The sequence below is a fragment of the Coregonus lavaretus genome (genome assembly GCF_964263955.1).
Source record: "Coregonus lavaretus genome assembly, contig: HAP1_SCAFFOLD_3145, whole genome shotgun sequence".
Classification (NCBI taxonomy): Eukaryota; Metazoa; Chordata; class Actinopteri; order Salmoniformes; family Salmonidae; genus Coregonus; species Coregonus lavaretus.
Genome location: NW_028158988.1, coordinates 49,283 through 62,717, shown reverse-complemented (window position 1 = coordinate 62,717; position 13,435 = coordinate 49,283). Strand labels below are relative to the sequence as shown.

The 13,435-nt window shown below is 38.8% G+C and overlaps 1 long non-coding RNA gene across 1 annotated transcript; it reads right to left on the bottom strand.

Moving 5' to 3' along the window:
- Positions 1–4,919: 4,919 nt before the first annotated feature.
- On the bottom strand, positions 4,920–8,211 carry LOC311123385. Its single transcript, XR_014612576.1, has 3 exons — positions 8,123–8,211; positions 7,192–7,380; positions 4,920–5,828 (listed from the first exon to the last, which is right to left on the bottom strand). It is a non-coding gene; the product is annotated as an uncharacterized lncRNA (long non-coding RNA).
- Positions 8,212–13,435: the final 5,224 nt, after the last annotated feature.

Here is a 13,435-nt window from a genome sequence, read left to right as displayed (position 1 = left end):
GTTGGTGAGGGCTACAGCATGGGGAAAGAAACTGTTCAGATGGGGGTCTATAACATCCAATCACATAGGTTTACAGCAGCTGACAGTTGCAACGTTATTGCTAATAACTCAAACTGCCTTATTTAGAGAAAAACATAATCTCTCTACAGATGTAGGATCTTAATTTGATCACCCTAGTGGCAGGATAATTAAAACTTGTAGTGTATTTGAGTGTTTTTAAGCTTTAAAAAAGGTTTCTGAAGATGATCAATTCCACTTTTGTGTTAAAAGAATTGTTCATTAATTATAATCCACATAATAATTAAAATGTCCTGTTGCTGCAGGATTATTTTCCTGCTGTAGCAAACTGGCTAAAATTAAGATCCTACATCTGTAGCAATACACCTCTCTTTGATGTACATGGCTATATCAGGATTGACTTTTGACCATTTGACATCTTTTATTTACTGTTGTTTAGGCTGGTTGAATGAGTCGCCTATAAAAGCTACTTCATCTGCAAGAGAACAGGCGGCTGCACCAGCGACTGTCAGAAGTTATGTGATTTCCTCATATGAACGTGAAAGTAAGTGTGTAGCCTACGCAGTTACACAATGGCTGTTGAAACTGTGGCACGTATTTCTCGGTAACATTAGAAGTCGGATGAATGTGTTGATATGTAGGAAAGACGGGCAGACTCTCGTAGGTCTAGGCTAAACTACAAACTATTATAAGGTCGACGTCAGACATTCAATAGTCAGAGTAGGTTTGAGCTATGATCACTTATCATGCTGACAAACCTGATGGTCTCCGTTTGAAATGGTGTGTAAAATACCATGCCTAGGCTACAAGCTCTGTCCTGCTACTGTTAGGTCTATAACGTTATGGGAACTGATCTGAACAGGTTTAGGCTGGTCATCTAGGATATGTAGGCTATAGCTGAGGTATAGACCTCCATCTGTATCAGGACTAGGCTCCTGCTACTGTTACTGTTATAACGTTATGGGAACTGATCTGAACAGGTTTAGGCTGGTCATCTAGGCTATAGCTGAGGTCAGTGGTGATTTTAGCATGTCAATCTTGGTGGGGCAAAACATAAATAAAGGGGGATGCATGCCAGCAAAGCCACTCCACAACACAACACTAAACAATACATTCATTGCACTATAACGGTGAGAAACGGTGGCCACAAACTGTTAGGGCCTACATAAAGCAGAGTCCCAACAGCAGAGTCCCGACAGCAGAGTCCCAACAGCAGAGTCCCAACATCTGTCCTTTCACCTTCTTGGATGGGCACTTCTAATGTAACTCTGTGGCAGCACCGAAGACGTAGTGTCTCCATGAGTGACAGAACACTGAGCCAATCACGGTGCAGCGCTCCATATTTTCTTCTGGCTTGCCCCACCACCACAGAAAGCACTGAGCTAGGCTGAAACACCTGCATTTTGGAGCTGCCTTACTCAATAAAGCAAAAAAGAGACCATGTTTTTTTTGCGGCTTTATTAACTCAATTATATATATATAAATTTTTTGCAAACTGATATGTGAAGGCCACCTGCACTGAATAACGGGTCGCTGGTTGAGAGAATGCCAAGAGTGTGCAAAGCTGTCATCAAGGCAAAGGGTGGCTATTTGAAGAATCTCAAATATAAAATAGATTTTGATTTGTTTAACACTTTTTTGGTTTCTACATGATTCTATATGTGTTATTCCATAGTGTTGATGTATTCACTATTATTCTACAATGTAGAAAATAGTAAAAATAAAGAAAAACCCTTGAATGAGTATGTGTTCTAAAACTTTTGACCGGTAGTGTATATATATTTTTTACATTGTTAGCAAACTGATATGTGACAATAACCACAATAACATGCAAAACAGAATGACAGGTCGCCACTGGCTGAGGTATAGCCTTTCTGTATAGATCACTGATCCCCCCCAGATCAATCAAGCCTGTTTTAGCCCTTCTGTCTACATTCTCAGATACGTTTAGAAAAGAACAGATTCAAAGATAATAAATGGCCGACTTTTAATGAATACAAATAAGTGTGAGACATGGCCTTGTGTTGCTGCACTGTCTATAACTACCTTAACAAACAGTGACTTATTATTATTAGTAGTATTGACAGTTACCATGGAGAAGAGATGTCACAACTACATATTCATGTGATTGCATTAAATCACCTGACTGTTTTGATATGTCTGTTAGTAAATGTTGTGTAAGAGATAATTAATAAATGATAACTATTGACATTCAAGAATTACTGTGTTAACTACAACCAACATGTTGGATCTCTGTTTAGGGGTCAGTTCTCTAAAATGAGTCTCTCTGGGGAGAGAGAGGAGGGGGGCCCTGCCTCTAAAATGAGTCTCTCTGGGGAACATGACACCAAAGCTAAGAGGTGAGATGACAATTTTGTTTAAGAATGAATGACAGGTCACCACTGCTCCAAAGCAACTACATGTTGCACAGGAACCACTGACTCGCTGCATGTTTCTATTATCAAGACACCTGCTGGTACCTCTTAACTGGTTAGGACAGCTCATGAGGTGTCCTAAATATCTGCCAACTAGGTGGGACACTTATGAATAAAGAGGCTTCATGCATAGCTTTAATTTATACCCATAAGAGTAGGACTAAAATGGCTTTATTCTCAGCACTTATACGACACATTTTCTACTCTGAGACGCTTTTTGGATATGGGCCCAGATCTCAAAATATTGTTATATTATATATTATAATATAAAGAGGAGGATGTCATTGGTGTTTCTCTACAAGTAGAGTGAGTCAAAATGAAAGAAGAGGATGTCATTGGTGTTTCTCTACTAGTAGAGTGAGTCAACATGTTTTCTCTACTGGCACCAACACACACAGAAATCAGACCCATGGACAGCCACATCATATTTAGCTTACGTTGATTGGACTGAATTGTTTTTGGTATCTTTCAGTTGCCACTGTATTAGACTAAGCATGGGTGATTTAATAATGTTGAAATGTTGAAGTTGAAATGGTGCTGGAATAGTGGAGGCAGCCCCTTTTTTCTTTGTGACTTGCGTTAACTCTCTGTGGTTCTAAATCAATAGTTGTTTAGTGCATATGAACTAACAGGTTATAGAGAAACAACGCAATTATCACAACACATAGATTGTAATATGGCTTTTTCTGGCTTGGCTTCCCCGGTGATTTGACCCACGCACTCCTACTGCTTATTATGTGACTTGTTAAGCGCATTTCTACTCCTGAACCTTTTCAGGCTTGCCAAAACAAAGGGGTTGAATACTTACTGATTCAAGACATTTCAGCTTTTCATTTTAAATTAATTTGTAAAGACTTGGTAAAACATAATTCCACTTTGACATTCGCAACAAAGCCTCCTTTACTCATGCTGCCAAACATGCCCTCGTAAAACTGACTATCCTACCGATCCTTGACTTCGGCGATGTCATTTACAAAATAGCCTCCAACACTCTACTCAGCAAATTGGATGTAGTCTATCACAGTGCCATCCGTTTTGTCTCCAAAGCCCCATATACTACCCACCACTGTGACCTGTACGCTCTTGTTGGCTGGTCCTCACTACATATTCGTCGCCAAACCCACTGGCTCCAGGCCATCTATAAATCACTGCTAGGCAAATCCCGGTCTTATCTTAGCTCACTGGTCACCATAGCAACACCCACCCCGTAGTATGCGCTCCAGCAGGTATATCTCCCTGGTCATCCCCAAAGCCAATACCTCCTTTGGCCGCCATTCCTTCCAGTTCTCTGCTGCCAATGACTGGAACAAACTGCAAAAATTTCTGAAGCTGGAGACACTTATCTCCCTCACTAACTTTAAGCATCAGTTGTCAGAGCACCTTACCGATCACTGCACCTGTACACAGCCCATCTGAAATTAGCCCACCCAACTACCTCATCCCTATATTGTTATTTATTTTGCTCATTTTTACCCCTTATCTCTATTTGCACATAATCTCTTGCACATCTATCATTCCAGTGTTAATACTAATTGTAATTATTTTGCACTATGGCCTATTTATTGCCTTACCTCCATAACATGCTACATTTGCACACACTGTATATTTTTCTGTTGTATTTTTGACTTTGTTTTGTTTTACCCCATATGTAACTCTGTGTTGTTGTTTTTATCGCACTGCTATGCTTTATCTTGGCCAGGTCGCAGTTGTAAATGAGAACTTGTTCTCAACTGGCTTACCTGGTTAAATAAAGGTGAAATAAAAAAATAAAATAAAATAAATGGGGTATTGTGTGTAGGCCAGTGACCCAAAACATCTGAATTTTATCCATTTTTAATTCAGGCTTTAACACAACAAAATGTGGAAAAGGTCAAGGGGTGTGAATACTTTCTGAAGGCACTTTATATACCTAAAATCTGGCAAATTGAGAGCTCTCCACTAAAGTTTTACAAACAATAAAAACCCGGGAGCTCCATCGGTCCACAAGAAATGCAGGCAGCCGGTGATGATGTAGTGGTAGCTAGGATAACTAGGATGCTGCTGGTAGAGTAGCTAGCTTAGCTAGCTGTACAGACTAGCTTGGCTAACTAGCAGGTCGTTCGTCTGTCCCTCGAGGATGATGACGAATCCGGTGAACCACAAGATGAAACAAGGATAGCGAGTGAAAAGGATCTGGCTACACTCATACTGTCCCTGACCAAAAAGAAAATGTAACAATAAACTTCGGTGTCTCAACACTGTAACAAACTCTGTCGTTGTTCCCCAAGATCACCTCAGCCCACTCTGCGCGTAACTGGACAATATGCTTGGCGCCAAACCGTACGTGGACGTGGACAGTTCCAGAACGCGGACATGAGCAGTGCAACACAATACATTTACATTTACATTTTAATCACTTAGCAGACGCTCTTATCCAGAGCGACTTACAGTTAGTGAGTGCATACATAACCCAGTCTTTATACTGGCTTACATTAGTAATATTCATTTATTTATTTTTATATGTAAAACAAACATTCAACGTTTTTTAATAACAAAGTGTCTCAGAGTAGAACATTGGTCGTATAAGTGCTGAGAATAAAGACATTTTACACTTATGGGTATAAATTAAAGCTATGCATGAAGCCTCTAGTCCCACCTAGTCGGCAGATATTTAGGACACCTCATGAGCTGTCCTAACCAGTTAAGAGTTAACAGCAGGTGTCTTGATAATACTATATAATAATGCAGTGAGTCAGTGGTTCCTGCGCCACATGTAATTGCTTTGGAGTAGTTTAAATAATGTTTCTATATTTCTATATGATCAATCCATAATAATATAGACCTACATGGAACAGTTTCTCTTCAGCTTTTGACAATGATTTCTGTATAATAATTATGTATAATAAATGTTGGTGATTCAATAGCCTAGTTAATCATTACATGTCTTTTAACACACTATCTATGTTTGTCTCAGTCTGGCAGTTACCCAGAACTATCATAGGCTCTCTCTCTCTTGTGGCTGCTGCTGATGACAACTGCATGTATGTTATCATAATAATGATGTCTGCATAACATTTTGTCTTCATTTTGGCAGATTAACTCATGCTTATTTCTGAATATTAAATCCGGTTTCTGCCCAGCGGCAAATTAGTTGGAGCTGTGGCAGGCGTTGGACCTGTAGCCGAAAAGTGTCCAGTTTGAATCCCGGGCCGGGCGCTGGAAAGAACGGGCGGAATTGATCTGATCACTGGAGGGCTGTTGTGTTCACGTCCTCAAAACATTCACCTTTCGTTGGGCCTTTGAGCAAGGCCCTTAACCCCACAACATGCTCTCCATCCAGGGGCGCTGCACTGCAGCTTGAACCTGTGCTGGTCTCATCTGTATGTGTGAGGTCTGCTGTTTGGGGGGGTTAAGAACGGAGCAGAATACATGTTTTTGTTGTTTGCTGTAACTAATGGACAAAGTTGTATTGTATTGTAATGTATTGTATTGTAAAGAAGTCAGCCAGAGTTGACGTGTGTGTTTGCATATAATGAAGATCAACTTTACCCCCCCCCCATACAATACTTTTATACACAGTAATTTAAAAAAATTTCCCAGACATCTATAGTGTTTACAGTAATGACTATTACCGATCATGATCTTTTTAAATCCCACCCCTCTGCTACTCTCAGCCCCGCCCACCTATCTCCGTAGAACATCCTCTTTTGATTTCCACCTGCCATATATTTTTCAACTGTGATGTGATGTCATACATGCATTTTTAACCTTTCTAGTCGGATAGTATCCACAGACTGTAAGTTAAAGATACATATTTATCATAAGAGTATTGTTCTATTGTTGATTGACTGACTGTGGCTTTCCAAATCCCCAGCACTGCTATTTCAAAGGATCATATTTACATTAATTTTGGGATTTTTCAACCATTTCCATTGTCCTATAAATTATATTCTTAGCTAAAACATATTCCTATTTAATAGTAGTAGCCATAATTCATAAATGACACCATGCAGGGTTCTATATGGAACCATTTTGGTTCAGGGAAGAAGAACCTCTAGAGTTCTGATTAAAGAACCCTATAAAAGGTTTCTATATATAACTTTTAATGGTTCCATATATTAAGCAAGCGATAGAACCCTTTTTGGTTTAAACAGGAGTGAAGAGTGTGTTGATTTGACGGTAGTATTGTCAAAATTCCGCTTGTAACAACGATCAGAATTAGTAACAACAATAAGGTTCTGCATGACATCATATTAGACAATAACTAAGAGTAGGATAAATGATTGTGTCATGCAAAACTTCTATAGATGTGTGTGTGTGTATGCTGGTAAAGATGTCGGTATGTGTGTGTCTGTGTGTGTGTGTGTCTGTGTGTGTGTGAGTCTGTGTGTGTGTGTGTGTGTGTGTGTGTGTGTGTGTGTGTGTGTGTGTGTGTGTGTGTGTGTATGTGTGTGTGTGTGTGTGTGTGTGTGTGTGTGTGTGTGTGTGTGTGTGTGTGTGTGTGTGTGTGCTGGTGAGACAACCACATATCAGAGCCAAATATACAGGATACAAACATTTCATTCCAGCTATGTAGCATTTTGCAAAACAAAAATTCATACACAAAAATCTATTAATTATAATCTTAGAACAACAATATTTGACAGACACATGAAGGTACCCATAAGCAATCATTTCTGATGTAAAATAACAAACGTGAAAAATTGTGGGAATAACGTTTTAAAAATAAATACATTCTTAAACAACATTGTCATCTCACCTCTTAGCTTTGGTGTCATGTTCACCAGAGAGACTCATTTTAGAGGCAGGGCCCCCCTCCTCTCTCTCCCCAGAGAGACTCATTTTAGAGACAGGGCCCCCCTCCTCTCTCTCCCCAGAGAGACTCATTTTAGAGGCAGGGCCCCCCTCCTCTCTCTCCCCAGAGAGACTCATTTTAGACCACTGACCCCTAAACAGAGATCCAACATGTTGGTTGTGGTTAACACAGTGACAACTAATTATTGAAGGTAAATTGTTCTATTTTATTCATTATCTCTTAGAAATAAAACATTTACTAACAGACACGTCCAAACAGTCAGGTGATTTAATGCAATCACATCAACACGTAGTCATGACTGACTTTTCTTGGAACTAATAATAATGATAATAATAATATAATATTAATAATAATAATAATACAATAATATTATTATTAATAGTAATTAATAATAATAATGTCTCACTTTCTCTTGTAATAATTCCACTCATTCTAGTGTGTTGCTTTGTTCAACAGGTCTGCTATTACTATGGTATTATTTAATTTAATTCATAATGTCAATGTTAAGAAAAGTATGTTCAGGTTTCATACCAAATTACACAGGAAGTAGGAGCTCATTGTAATTTTGAAAACAACAAATGTTCTGATATTCTGAAAGATTATTTAGAACTATGATACATTAACATTTTTACAAATTTTAAAATAACCACGATATACGAATCCTATAATACGAGATATGAACAACAATATGTTTTTGAATTTGACTTGCCTACGCCCAGTTAGCGCCATTTTGTATGATTGAATTGACACGTACCTGTTACAGGTGAAATGGACTGTTAAATGTGAGTGTTTTACTGTCATTCTCTATACTATAATAACATCATATATTTAATTTCCCTACACACTTTACAATAATCCCTTGGAAGATTCTTACCTTGTAGCCTGTATTCACAACCAGAACATGTCAAGTCACTGCGATATTTTCCGTTGTGCTGAGAGAGCACCTTCCTGATGACAAGTGGCTCTGTCTCTATGTTCTAGGTACAGTTGATCTTTGGATGCAATAATATCTGGTCAAAGTCTACTGGCACAACACCATAGTATATAATTAACAGAACAGTAGTTTAACCTTTGGCCAGTAAAGGCCATGGCATACTATAAAATGTAGAATCATTATGATGGATCCAGTTTCAACATATCTCTAACTTAGAAGTATACAATAGGGTCCCAAAATATTAAATTAAATTATTTTATACTAATACAATTGCTCAGAGAAAGAGATTGTTTAACAAGTAATACTTTTTTTCTCAAAAAGGTAGCGGTCAAAATTGACACCCCCGTTCAGTACCTCCCTTGCGAGGATAACGGCACTGAGCCTTTTTCTAAAATGTTTTGAGTTGGAGTGATTTTAGACCTTTCTCCATACATAATCCTTCCAAATGACCAACTACAGGAAGGTAAAGGTACAACTAAACACACAATAAAGAAACAAATCTCCCTAATTGACAGGAGGCTTGAATCTTAGTCATTTACCCACCGGCCTCTTACTACTATCCCAATGTATACATTCTACCAACATCATACATAAATAATCCCTGATAGGATCCTTACTACTATCCCAATGTATACATTCTACCAACATCATACATAAATAATCCCTGGTAGGATCCTTACTACTATCCCAATGTATACATTCTACCAACATCATACATAAATAATCCCTGGTAGGATCCTTACTACTATCCCAATGTATACATTCTACCAACATCATACATAAATAATCCCTGGTAGGATCCTTACTACTATCCCAATGTATACATTCTATCAACATCATACATAAATAATACCTGGTAGGATCCTTACTACTATCCCAATGTATACATTCTACCAACATCATACATAAATAATCCCTGGTAGGATCCTTACTACTATCCCAATGTATACATTCTACCAACATCATACATAAATAATCCCTGGTAGGATCCTTACTACTATCCCAATGTATACATTCTACCAACATCATACATAAATAATCCCTGGTAGGATCATTACTACTATCCCAATGTATACATTCTACCAATATCATCCATAAATAATCCCTGGTAGGATCCTTACTACTATCCCAATGTATACATTCTACCAACATCATAAGAGCACAGCTATCTGTGGTTGGTTCAGCTAGATATGTATTCTGTACCTCATTATAGATCCATCTGTGGTTGGTTCAGCTAGATATGTATTCTGTACCTCATTATAGATCCATCTGTGGTTGGTTCAGCTAGATATGTATTCTGTACCTCATTATAGATCCATCTGTGGTTGGTTCAGCTAGATATGTATTCTGTACCTCATTATAGATCCATCTGTCAGTATCGTAAACAATGTCACGTCTAGAGTGTAACACACACACACACAAATCTGTAGGAATGTCACACACACACACTTTATGGAACCACGACTGTCTCACAAAAGTTCCTCTGCATTACAGCCCCCCCTTGTGGTCAGGATCAGTACTGCATATGTGTCATTCAGGACAGTTTGGACTGAACAAATGATTTACTATTTCAAGGGTTTTTATTTATCTAAACATTTGTATTAATTTTTTTGCTGCAAAATTGTCTTTGTACAGAAAGTGCACACGAACAAGACACACATAACTAGTATTGTTAAAACCATTTAATAACACAACACTAACAACCAGGCTATACAGTAGAAGAACAGCAGAGACAAAACACCATTTTCATTTCAGAATCCTAGTAGACAATACAGTAGTTGCTATTTGGCGTATCACAAATATTTAAAACAGTAATGCTCATTGTTTCATTAACACAATTATAATTTGTTGGATCCTAAACATATCCCCATTTTCCTTCATCAAGAAAACTGTTGTTGTTTATGAATTAACTTTGTCTGAAGGAGATGACTAGCCTGATGGCGAGTCTGTTCTTGCTTTCTTGCCAACTCTTTATGGAATTGTCATGTTTGGCTTGACAATGACAAGCTAGGAGTTGACACTACTCTATAGTAAAGCAAAATAAACATTTAAAAGGTTTTTAAAATGTTGGCTTTTTCCCTAAACGCTGATATCACAGCTTTATCTCTTTGGCACAGAGGAGAAAGTATGAAAAAAACAAGCGCTCTAACAATGAACTGAGCTCAACAAAGCAACTCAACCCCACTATGTACTAAAGGTGCTTTAACAATGAACTGAGCTCAACAAAGCAACTCAACCCCACTATGTACTAAAGGTGCTTTAACAATGAACTGAGCTCAACAAAGCAACTCAACCCCACTATGTACTAAAGGTGCTTTAACAATGAACTGAGCTCAACAAAGCAACTCAACCCCACTATGTACTAAAGGTGCTTTAACAATGAACTGAGCTCAACAAAGCAACTCAACCCCACTATGTACTAAAGGTGCTTTAACAATGAACTGAGCTCAACAAAGCAACTCAACCCCACTATGTTCTAAAGGTGCTTTAACAATGAACTGAGCTCAACAAAGCAACTCAACCCCACTATGTACTAAAGGTGCTTTAACAATGATCTGAGCTCAACAAAGCAACTCAACCCCACTATGTACTAAAGGTGCTTTAACAATGAACTGAGCTCAACAAAGCAACTCAACCCCACTATGTACTAAAGGTGCTCTAACAATGAACTGAGCTCAACAAAGCAACTCAACCCCACTATGTACTAAAGGTGCTTTAACAATGAACTGAGCTCAACAAAGCAACTCAACCCCACTATGTACTAAAGGTGCTCTAACAATGAACTGAGCTCAACAAAGCAACTAAACCCCACTATGTACTAAAGGTGCTTTAACAATGAACTGAGCTCAACAAAGCAACTCAACCCCACTATGTACTAAAGGTGCTTTAACATTGAACTGAGCTCAACAAAGCAACTCAACCCCACTATGTACTAAAGGTGCTTTAACAATAAACTGAGCTCAACAAAGCAACTCAACCCCACTATGCACTAAAGGTGCTCTAACAATGAACTGAGCTCAACAAAGCAACTCAACCCCACTATGTACTAAAGGTGCTTTAACAATGAACTGAGCTCAACAAAGCAACTCAACCCCACTATGTACTAAAGGTGCTTTGACAATGAACTGAGCTCAACAAAGCAACTCAACCCCACTATGTACTAAAGGTGCTCTAACAATGAACTGAGCTCAACAAAGCAACTCAACCCCACTATGTACTAAAGGTGCTTTAACAAGGAACTGAGTTCAACAAAGCAACTCAACCCCACTATGTACTAAAGGTGCTTTAACAATTAACTGAGCTCAACAAAGCAACTCAACCCCACTATGTACCAAAGGTATGTAGAACTGTAATAAACATTCAACAGCAAACACTATGTACATCTTTCCACTGGAACCTTGGATTGTCTGTTCTTCTCTGTAGTTTACTCACACATGGGTATGTATAATGTAGACCTGGGTTCAAATATGATTTGTTTTCTTACAAATGTCTTAGCTGGGCTTGATTGAGCTTGCCTGGCACAATGAAACCAATGGAATATTGCCAAAAGTGCAAACACTCAAAAATGTAATCAAATGCTCAAAGTGTTTGACGGTAAACAAATACTATTTGAACCCAGGTCGGGTATGTGGTCCTATTAGTTTCCTGATTTAGATCTGTGTGGTTCAAACCAACTCTTAGTTTCCTGATTCAGATCTGTTGAAACCAACTCTTAGTTTCCTGATTCAGATCTGTTGAAACCAACTCTTAGTTTCCTGATTCAGATCTGTTGAAACCAACTCTTTGTTTCCTGATTCAGATCTGTTGAAACCAACTCTTAGTTTCCTGATTCAGATCTGTTGAAACCAACTCTTAGTTTCCTGATTCAGATCTGTTGAGACCAACTCTTAGTTTCCTGATTGAGATCTGTTGAAACCAACTCTTAGTTTCCTGATTCAGATCTGTGTGGTTCAAACCAACTCTTAGTTTCCTGATTCAGATCTGTTTAAACGAACTCTTAGTTTCCTGATTCAGGTCTGTTGAAACCAACTCTTAGTTTCCTGATTCAGATCTGTTGAAACCAACTCTTAGTTTCCTGATTCAGATCTGTTGAAACCAACTCTTAGTTTCCTGATTCAGATCTGTTGAAACCAACTCTTAGTTTTCTGATTCAGATCTGTTGAAACCAACTCTTAGTTTCCTGATTCAGATCTGTTGAAACCGACTCTTAGTGTCCTGATTCAGATCTGTTTAAACCAACTCTTAGTGTCCTGATTCAGATCTGTTGAAACCAACTCTTAGTTTCCTGATTCAGATCTGTTTAAACCAACTCTTAGTTTCCTGATTCAGATCTGTTTAAACCAACTCTTAGTTTCCTGATTCAGATCTGTTGAAACCGACTCTTAGTGTCCTGATTCAGATCTGTTGAAACCAACTCTTAGTTTTCTGATTCAGACCTGTTGAAACCAACTCTTAGTTTCCTGATTCAGATCTGTTGAAACCGACTCTTAGTGTCCTGATTCAGATCTGTTTAAACCAACTCTTAGTGTCCTGATTCAGATCTGTTGAAACCAACTCTTAGTTTCCTGATTCAGATCTGTTTAAACCAACTCTTAGTTTCCTGATTCAGATCTGTTTAAACCAACTCTTCTGACTCATTGTCATGCCCTGTATATCTAAAGGAGTTGGCTAAAGCACACACAGATCTGGGACCAGACTAATGTATCCGTGGTTTGCCAGTTAGACTGTTTGTCTGGTCTCTGGTCTGTGGTCAGCAGTGGTGGTTGGTGGCATGGAGGACAGACTCATAGTAACGACTGGAATCAAATGAATGGAATGGTGTCAAACGCATCAAACACATACGTACAATTCCATTCACTTCATACCAGTCCCCTTACCAGCCTCCTATGGTGGTCAGTGGACACAGCATGGTTGGGGTGAATTCCATTTCAATTTCAATCAATTCAGAAGGTAAACCTCATTAAGAAGCATTGAAGAGAATTGGAACGTTAGTGTACTTCCTGAATTGACTCCAACCCTGGGGCAAAGTGATGTGTTCTGCTGCTTGTGGTGGTGTGAGGCCTTAACCTCAGCCTCCCTCCCTCTTTCATTCCCTCTTCCTCAGTACCATGTAGATGAGACCACTGACCAGACACAGAGGGAAGGACACCCAGGCCAGGACGTAGCAAAGCCCAACGCAGCATCCACCTCCCCATCCGAACACATCACAGTGTAGATTATTGAGCCACACATCACAAAGACCTGGAGAGAGGA